The sequence below is a fragment of the Diceros bicornis genome, chromosome 7 (genome assembly GCF_020826845.1).
Source record: "Diceros bicornis minor isolate mBicDic1 chromosome 7, mDicBic1.mat.cur, whole genome shotgun sequence".
Lineage (NCBI taxonomy): Eukaryota > Metazoa > Chordata > Mammalia > Perissodactyla > Rhinocerotidae > Diceros > Diceros bicornis.
Window position 1 is genome coordinate 18111425 of NC_080746.1, and position 10032 is coordinate 18121456.

Sequence of the window (10032 nt, forward strand, 5' to 3'; positions counted from 1 at the left end):
ATCTTCCTCGCTTCTCTTACACTCCCCTTCTGGAAAGCCTTCCTTAACCCTAACTAAGACTTACTCAACTCCTGTTCATCTCTGCTGTGATCATCAAAAAAGAATTTTTCAGTCTAGGCCCAGCTTCCTCCTAACCAGGGAAGCTGCAGGAGTGTTTAGAGAAAGTAAATTAATTTTAATATTAGCTTAAGTTACACGTATGTTTTCAGTACATAGTGGGCACCGAATGTATTTAACTTAATTGAAATCAGGTGCGAAACACCACATGTACTTGAAAGCCAAAGCAATTTTAATTTTTAAATTATTTATGCACGCACAATTATTAAAATCTCAGGATCTTGATTTAGACAGACCTAAGTTTAACTCTAGGTTTTACCACTTGTTAGCTGTGACCTTGAACAATTCACTTCACTTTTCTAAACTACCTTATCTTAAAAGGATCATAATAACATGCTTCACAGGGCTCTTGAGGGGGTTATGTAAATGAGCCCCTTGCTGACGCTCACGAACAGTTAGTGGTCATTCTCTGTGTCCATATTCTTTCGTATGTTCTCTCTGTGCGCCTCTGCTTTTTTTGTGATCTGTATGAGGGCAGTGCCAGGCTGTCCCACCTGAGGGAGTGGAGTTGTCCAGCTGACTGATCCTATGTGCATGATACCAAGAAGAGCTCAGATACAGTCTCATGGTATTAGGGTAGACTCAGGAGAAAGGCCTCGTCACTGATTTTGAGACACAGGACTAATATCCGCATAATGAACCAAGCATGCTACATCAGGCCATGATACGTAGCTGCGAAGTTTTAGGAAACTCAATTCATTTATTTATTCCTTTATTCACCCAAACATTTATTGAATATCTATTATACCTGAGGCTACCATGTTGAAAAACGTACAAGGTCTCTTTCCACCTAAGTTTACAATTTAATTATTTAACCTAAAGAAATAATGAGAATTTAATTAATATTCATTGGAAAGCAATTCAACTACATAAGGGAACATTGTGCTTTATTAAACAAAACCAGAACCTCCAAAGCATAGCTCTTGAAGGAGAATATCAAGATAGGAAGAAATGACTGACCAAAGGGTCTTACTCCGTCCCAGTTCCCCCTCTCTCAGGTTTCCTATGTCTTTGCTGTCCCCTCTCTAGCCTTCTGGCCCAAGCATAGATTTTCAAACTTTTGTTTGTAGATGAAACGGGTTGGAGTCCTCAACAAAATACTTTACCAAATATTAAGGGAGAGCAAAAGAACATTCTTGAAAGCAGTATGAAACAATGATATGACTTTGGAAAATTCTTTGGCAGTATTTACTATAAATGATCATAATCATATATATATGCAATGACCCAGGCATTTCATTTCTAGGAATGTGAATTTTTTTGTGTACATTTGTTCACTAAAACCATATACTAGGATGTTAATGGTGGTACTATTTGTATTGGAAACAACCTAAATGTCCTTGTCCAATAGAATGGTCAAATTAGGGTAGCTTCACATAACAGAGTACTACACAGCACAACAATGAACAAACTACAACTACAGGCAACAAATGAGTGAGTCTCTCCAATGTAACGTTGAATGAAGGAAACCAGACAGACACAGAAGGTGATATACTGTACAGTTCTACTTATCTAAAGTTTCAAAGCAGGCAAAACTAATCTGTGGTGTTTGAAGTCAAGATAGTGATTGTCATTGGGGCTAATGACTAAAAGGGGCACTGGGACTTCTGGGGGCTAGTAATGTTCTGTTTCTTTGATTTGGGTGCTGGTTATATGGGAGAAAATTCATTGAGGTATACACTTTTCTACATGGATAGTATACTTCAATAAAATATTTTCTAGAAAATAGTGTGGAATGGTCTGATTTCCTGATCTTTCTCTAACTCACTCACTTGTAAGCTTGGTTTGAATGATCTGCAGCCCACTCTCCAGACTGAACAAATGCCCAAGCACTTTGCCTATGTGACTGTGGTCCCAGGCCCTTGAACACATAGTGGGAGCAGGTGTAATCTTATCTTCCACCACATAAGAGCAAACGTCAAGACAGCTTTGTCCCCTCGGTGACTTAGCTCACCACCTACCTGGGTCTCCCAGCCAGTTCCTGTCTCCCAGCTGAGGGATTTTCCACATCCCAGAAGATCGGTATCATTGGTGAATGATTCAGTGAATAGGCATATCTTTTGGGTGAGATCCTAGCCCTTGTATCTTAGAGTGACTATGCCCCTGATATAAACCCAGTAATAAAATAATACTTAAACAAAACAATAATTATTGCACTCATTCCATAAGTTCTCCCCGCTTTTAGAACATAAGCTCCACAAGAACAGGGGTTTTGTTTTATTCATTGCTTTATTTTATTTTTCTCAGGGCCACTATAGGCCCCACACCTAGAACAGTCCCTGGCACATAATAGGCACTCAATAAATATTTCTTGAATGAAATAATTATTTTCAAAGAAAAACAGCACAGCATGGAGGATAAGAGTGTGTGTTCTGGAGTTAGACTGCTTAGGTTCAAATCCCAGCTCTGCCACCTGCTACCTATGAGATGCTGGATAAATTATTTGATCTATCCATGCCTCAGTTTCCTCATCTGTAAAATGAAGATAATACTAGTATCTTCCTCCAGGGTTACTCTGAAGTTTAAAGAACACTTGTAAAGGTAATGTATGGAACAGGTTGGTGACTACTATGCCAAAAGTGGGCTTGTCCTATCTCTTAGAAATGCAGGAAAATGGAAGTCTTCTGACCATCTCTGTGACATACAATAGAATAAATAATAAAAATAAATGTTAATAAAGAGAAAATAAATGAAATGTAAAAAACCTTTAAAATTATTAAAATTCAAGATCCCGGAAAGAATTTTTGTAGGTATAGACAAGCTTATTCTTTTTTTTGTTTGTTTGTTTGTTTGTTTTTGGTCATATGAGTAGATATTTTTTCCTTTTTTTTTTTTTTTGTTGAGGTAACGTTAGTTTATAACATTATATAAATGTCAGGTGTACATTGTTATATTTCGATTTCTGTGCAGATTACATCATGTTCACCACACAAAAACTAATTACCATCCATCACCATACACATGTGCCCAGTCATCCCTTTCACTCTCCTCCCTCCCCTCTTTGCCTCTGGTAAGCACCAATCCAATCTCTGCCTTTATGTGTTTGTTTGTTGTTGTTTTTATCTTCTATTTATGAATGAGATCATGTGGTATTTGACTTTATCTCTCCGACTTATTTCACTTAGCATAATACCCTCAAGGTCCACCCATGTTGTCACAAATGCCCAGATTTCATCCTTTTTTATGGCTGAGTAGTATTCCATTGTGTATATATACCACATCATCTTTATCCGTTCATCCCTTGATGGGCATCTAGGTTGCTTCCAAGTCTAGGCTATTGTGAATAATGCTGCAAGGAACATAGGGGTGCATATATCTTTACACATTTGTGTTTTCATGTTCTTTGAATAAATACCCAACAGTTGAATAGCTGGATTGTATGGTAGTTCTATTCTTAATTTTCTGAGGAATCTCTATACTGTTTTCCATAGTAGCTACACCAGTTTGCACTCCTACCAGCAGTGTATGAGAGTTCCCTTTTCTCCACATGCTCTCCAACACTTGTTATTTCCTGTCTTGTTAATTATAGCCATCCTGACGGGTGTGAGATGATATCTCATTGTAGTTTTGATTTGCATCTCCCTAATAATTAGTGATGTTGAACATCTTTTCATGTGCCTGTTGGCCATCTGTATATCTTCTTTGGAAAAGTGTCTGTTCAGATCTTTTGCCCGTTTTTTAATTGGGTTGTTAGTTTTTTTCATTGTTGAGATGTATGAGTTCTTTGTAAATTTTGGGTATTAACCCCTTGTCAGATATATGGTTCGCAAATATTCTTCCAATTGTTAGGTTGTCTTTTCGTTTTGTTGATGGTTTCCTTTGCTGTGCAAAAGCTTTTTAGTCTGATGTAGTCCCATTTGTTTATTTTTTCTATTGTTTCCCTTGCCCAGTCACAGTACTTGAAAATATGCTGCTAAGACCGATGTTGAAGAGCATACTGCCTATGTTTTCTTTTAGAAGTTTCGTGTCTTTCAAGTCTTTAATCCATTTTGAATTAATTTTTGTGTATGGTGTAAGATAATAGTCTACTTTCATTTTTTTGCATGTGGCTGTCCAGTTTTCCCAACCCCATTTATTGAAGAGACTTTCCTTTCTCCATTGTATGTTCTTGGCTCCCTTGTCAAAAATTAGCTGTCCATAGATGTGTGGGTTTATTTCTGGGCTCTTGATTCTATTCCATTGATCTGTGTGTCTGTTTTTGTGCCAGTACCATGCTGTTTTGATTACCAAAGCTTTGTAGTATATTTTAAAATCAGGGACTGTGACGCAAGCTTTGCCTTTCTTCTCAGGATTCCTTTGGCTATTAGGGTAGACAAGCTTATTCTAAAATTTATATGAAAAGGCAAAGGAGCTAGAATAGCTAAAACAATTTTGAAAAAGAAGAGTAAAGTGGGAGGAGCCACTCTATTTCATGTTAAGGCTTACAATATACCTACGGACTCACTAGGAAGCTACAGTAATCGAGACAGTAAGTAATGTAATTCCAATTTGAATCCCAATAGGATTATTTGAACAGGATAAAATGGTCTTACGCTTTATATTAAAAAATAAATGTCTGAGATTAGACAAGATATTTTTAAAAAGGAAACAACGAGGTCAGCCTGGTGGCATAGTGGTTAAGTTCGCTTGCTCCACTTCAGCAGCCCAGGGTTCGTAGGTTTGGATCCCAGGCACAGACCTATGCACTGCTTATCAAGCCATGCTGTGGTGGTGTCCCATATAAAGCAGAGAAAGATGGGCACGGATGTTAGCCCAGGGCCAATCTTCCTCAGCAAAAAGAGGAGGATTGGCAACGGATGTTAGCTCAGGGCTAATCTTCCTCACACACACACACAAAAAAGGAAACAGTTGAGTGAGCACTTGCCTTACCAAATATCACAACATACCATAAGATCCCTAAAAACAAATTAATGTGTTATTAGCATAAATGCAAATGAAAAGTTCTGTGAAACAAAATAAAAATCCAGAAATAGATTATAAAATAAATGAGAAATAAAATACAATAATGTCAGTATTTTAATCTATGGGAAATAAATTTTTGTGAATCTATTTAGCAAAAAAAAAAAAAAAAGGACAATAAGAACTGATAGACACATAGATCAATGGATCACACCACAGAACCCAGGAATAGACTCACCCAAATATCCCCAACTGAATTTTCACAAAGGAAAAAAAGCAATTCAACAGAGGAATGGTAGTCTTTTCAATAAATGGTACTAGAGAAATCAGACAGCCATAGGCAAAAGAAAAAAAAAGTACCTTGACCTAAACCTCACATCTTACACAAAGCTTAATTCAAAATGGACCATGAATTTAAACATAAAATGCGAAAAAAGTCAATCACTGATGATTCCATTTATATGACATTCTTGAAATGACAAAACTATAGCAATGGAGAAGTAATCAGTGGTTGTTAGGGGACAGGAACTATGTGTGCACGTGTGTGTGAGTGTGCGTTGCTCACAAATGTAAAGGGATAGCACAAAGGAGTTCTGTTGTGGTGACAGAACAGTTCTTTATCTTTTTTTTGTTTTTAATTTTTTTTTTTTAATTTATTTTTCCCCCAAAGCCCCAGTAGATAGTTGTGTGTTATAGCTGCACGTCCTTCTAGTTGCTGTATGTGGGACGCGGTCTCAGCATGGCCGGAGAAGCAGTGCGTCGGTGCGCGCCCGGGATCCGAACCCGGGCCGCCAGTAGCAGAGCACGCGCAATTAACTGCTAAGCCACGGGGCCGGCCCAGAACAGTTCTTTATCTTGATGTGGCAGTGGTTCCACAAATCTATACATGGTTTACAATTGCATAGAACTACACACACAAAAATGAATGCATAGAAAAAATGGCAAAAACTGAATAAGCTCTGTAGTCTAGTTAAAAGTATTGTTCCATGTCATTTTCCTGGTTTTCGTATTGTACTATAATTACATAAGATGTCACTAAGGGGAAGCTGGGTGAAGGGCAAACAGGACTCTATGTCCTATTGTTTCAGCTTTCCGTGAGTCTATAATTATTTCAAAAGAAAAAGTTTTAAAAATGTAAAATACTTCTCACAGCATGTGATACATAGTAAGTACTCAATAAACATCAACCATTATTCTCTTTTTAATTATTGTCATTATTATTATTCTAACAAGAGAATTACTCATTTACCTTCTTTGCCTGGCATAGAGTAAGCAATCAATAAATATTCATTGAATGAATGATAGAAACAGGGAAAAGATGGAAGAGGGATAGGTTTAAAAATTGGGTCACACAGGAAGCAGCCTTCATGGAACTTCCATTCTAATGAGGGAAACAGGCACACAAACAACTAAACGGAAGGCCTCATGGAGGTGGTAGCTTTGAGCTGAGGCTTTGAGGATAAGTAGATGGAGAAGAAGGATGAAGAATATAATGGCAGATGAGAACATAAAGGTAGATTGAGGAGGGTTCTAGATGCATTTAAAGAGTTTGGTCCCTTATTTGGCAGGTGAAAGAGTGCCGTTTAAGAGCTTGTATAAGATAACTCCAGTGGCAGTGTGAAGGAGGGATGACACAGAAAGGGTGCAGGCCCAGTGAAAATATATGGTTGGTTACTAGGAGATTACAGTTTAATCCTGAGTTGATAAGGGTGTATTCATATTAACATGTCAGCAGTAACATGGCTATGACCAACTTTTCTCTGGTCTGGATACACTTGTTAGAGGAGGTAGATCCTGACCTGTTACAAGATGGAAGTAAAAAAGATGAAGAAGGGTGTTCCGGGTATCTCCATTTTGAGTTATATCTATTTTCTAGTATTCCAAGACTGGGTGGAAATGGAGTCACTGTAGAGGCACCTTCCTTCAGAGATAGTTCTCAACTTCTCCCAAACAAATGTATGTTTTGCAGGGGAAAAAAAAAAGATTTAAAGTATTAAATCTAAAAACAAGTGATTTCTATAAAGCTAATTCAAAGAAACTCTGCAACCGGCTCTCCTAAGGCCCAGTTAAGGATGTTGTAATTTGGGGATTTGCACTTCTCTTTATTTCGCCACCTGGCCTATTTCCTGTTTCTAAGGTACTTTGGTTGCCATGGAAACATAAACACATACAACTAGTTTCCTCTAATTGGACTGATGAATTTCACCCTGAGCTCTGCCCCTCTGCTTTCTCTCTCATGGCAACTCCCCACTACACCTTAATCAATCTTTGCTTTTTTCCACTTAGCTTACCTACTCCCTTCACTCCCAATTTTCTCACCAGTCTCCCTCTCCTGGTGTGGTAGCACACTTGAGTGTGTGGATAGCTTTGGGTATTTGCCTTGCAACTTATAAATCCTGTGTGCAAACTAACCTTCCACCAGTGGGAGTAACTCTTACAAAGACTCCATTTTTTTTATGGAACTATATTGATTGATCATTAGAATTAGGACTACCTTGTCAATAATTAGAATTATTGACATTTTGTTTCCTATTAAATAGCTGTATAAGGAAATAGTAATTAATTTTTATGAGTAGGAATATAAACAGCACAGACCTTCAAGGAAGTAGTGAGATGTATACAAATTGGTAGAAAATAGTGATCCAAAACAATGAGTGACCTAGGTAAAATTAAGAATTAGGTTACCTTACAACTCAAATACAAAGGAAATGGATTAGGGGAAACAATCAAAGCCTGGAAAGTTCATACATGAACTATGTATTAACCATTCTTTCTCTTTCTTTCTCCTCCTTCTCTGTCTTCTTCCTAATATAGTCATAACTTGGGACAAGGTGTTTTCACACACACTGCATGAAATGTGGTGACGGGGTGCAACACAGATCAGCTGAGAAGGAGACTGACTCTCTGAACAGAAGCTCCTGGAATGTCCTGAAGTAACAGGTAGATCTAATGTCAGTGCTGTTTGTGCGATGGGAAATGGATGAAACATTTCATCTTCTGTAATAAGCACTATCAGCACAAAAATCCATGTGTTAAGCACCTGTTTGTGTTTGTGTTGCAGGAGCAAGTTTCACCAACACACGCCCTGTTAATGAGGAAACTGCAAAAGAGAATTCAGAAGATTAAACACAGATCTACAGTGAGAGATGTGTTTACATCCTATATGTAGGTAGAGTGAGTATATTTTTAGGGTAGCAAGTTCTGGCCAAGCAAGCTTAACATGAAAACATGAGTATTGCTCTACTTCAACAGACCCACCCAATTCATTATTCTGTCTTTGAGAGTGGAACTGAAAACTTAATTATGTAGATCTTATCGTATAAATGATTAACTTAGTTCTCATTATACACTTTCTTGTAATAAATCTACACCATCTGCCCTGTTAGATTAACTTTCCACTAGGACAGAGTCCATGTTAAATTACCAGCTGTCTGGGAACTTTGAGAAACATCATTCTGGGTAGACAAGTTAAACACATAGGCAAGCACTAATTTTTTAACGTATATAAAATTTCTCTAAATTGATAACAATAGGGTGTAATAAAATTTGTAAAACTACTTGTCTACACACCAAAAATCGCACAATGCTGCACTTCTAAAGTTTTTATCTAGGATTTTTATAGTTTTTCCTATCACTTTTCCCTTTATCAGTTCCTACTCCTCTTTGCTCTTAGGGTAGAGCTTACTTATTACAGACCCTCTTCCCTTCTAATACAGTTTCTAATCTACTAGGGGCAGATGATAATTGTTACTTACATTTGCACCACACTTCACCAGTTATAAAGTGCTCATCTGACCTTTACAGGTGACATCTCTGTCTGTCAGTCATAGTCCTAGGGCCTGGGCTGACCAATCAGAATATCCCATCTCCCTTACCAAAGACTGGTTCAGGGATGGGCACATGACCCAAGCTGGGCCTATCAGAATGTATCCTAGGATTTTTGTCAGAGTGATCAGGAAAGCAGTTCTTCTGCAGTTTATCTTAATGCTATAAAAACAGATAAACCTGGAGCTGCCCAAGTCCATCCTACTGCCACAGGAAAAGAGTCTAACATACAGGAAAACAGCTGAGAAATGGAGACACACCTGACAACATCATTTGAATATCTGAATCCTGGACCTTTCAGCTTGAATGAGCTCCTGCACTCACCCCACCACAAACATCAATTTTTTTGTTTATATTTTTATTGTGCTTAATCGAGTTTGAGTTGGGTTTCTGTCATTTGTAACCAAAAGAGTTCTGACAAATACAAACTTCACATCTTTGTGATAACACTTGCGATAACAGGGATATTATTATTGGTTTTACAGATTGAGAAAGTAATGACTGAATACCCTCCGTTGTAAATAGAAAAAGAACTTCAACCCAGGTCTCACATTTCTTAATCTAGAACTATACTACATTGCTTTTCAAATAACCAAATGTGTTAAAATTGCTCATAAAACAAGAGAAATTATGCTCTGAGAAAGGGTCGACAGGTAAGACATCATGGGGTCTAAATACTCAATGCTTTGTGAACACTTGGGGAACAGATTTGCTGAGGCCAGCCTGCATCCTCTTCACCCCATAGCATGCCAGAAACTTGCAACACTCAATGAAAGATTCCAGCCAGTAGGGGCCCCAGGACAGCCTGGGGGACAGATTTTCTAAAACAAAGACCCTCAAAACAAGTTTTCAGGGCTGGCCCTGTGGCTTGGTGGTTAAGTGCGCACGCTGCGATGCTGGTGGCCCGGGTTCAGATCCCGGGTGTGCATCGAGGCACCACTTCTCCGTTCATCCTGAGGCCGAGTCCCACATACAGCAACTAGAAGGATGTGCAGCTATGACATACAACTATCCACTGGGGCTTTGGGGGGAAAAAATAAAAAATAAATAAAATCTTTAAAAAAAAAAAAAAAACAAGTTTTCAACAGAGTTTGAATGTGAACATTTTTCCCAACTGGTAAAATTTTTCTTTCTATCTTTCTTTTTCTTTTTTCGGTTTTCCTTCTATGTTTGAAGAGTCTACAAGACTTA

General features: G+C 38.0%; 1 long non-coding RNA gene across 1 annotated transcript; it reads left to right on the forward strand.

Annotated features, from left to right (window-relative positions):
• Window positions 1–7006: 7006 nt before the first annotated feature.
• LOC131408395 (uncharacterized) lies at window positions 7007–9276 on the forward strand. The gene is made up of 3 exons (XR_009220762.1): window positions 7007–7956; window positions 8078–8185; window positions 9016–9276. It is a non-coding gene; the product is annotated as an uncharacterized LOC131408395 (long non-coding RNA).
• Window positions 9277–10032: the final 756 nt, after the last annotated feature.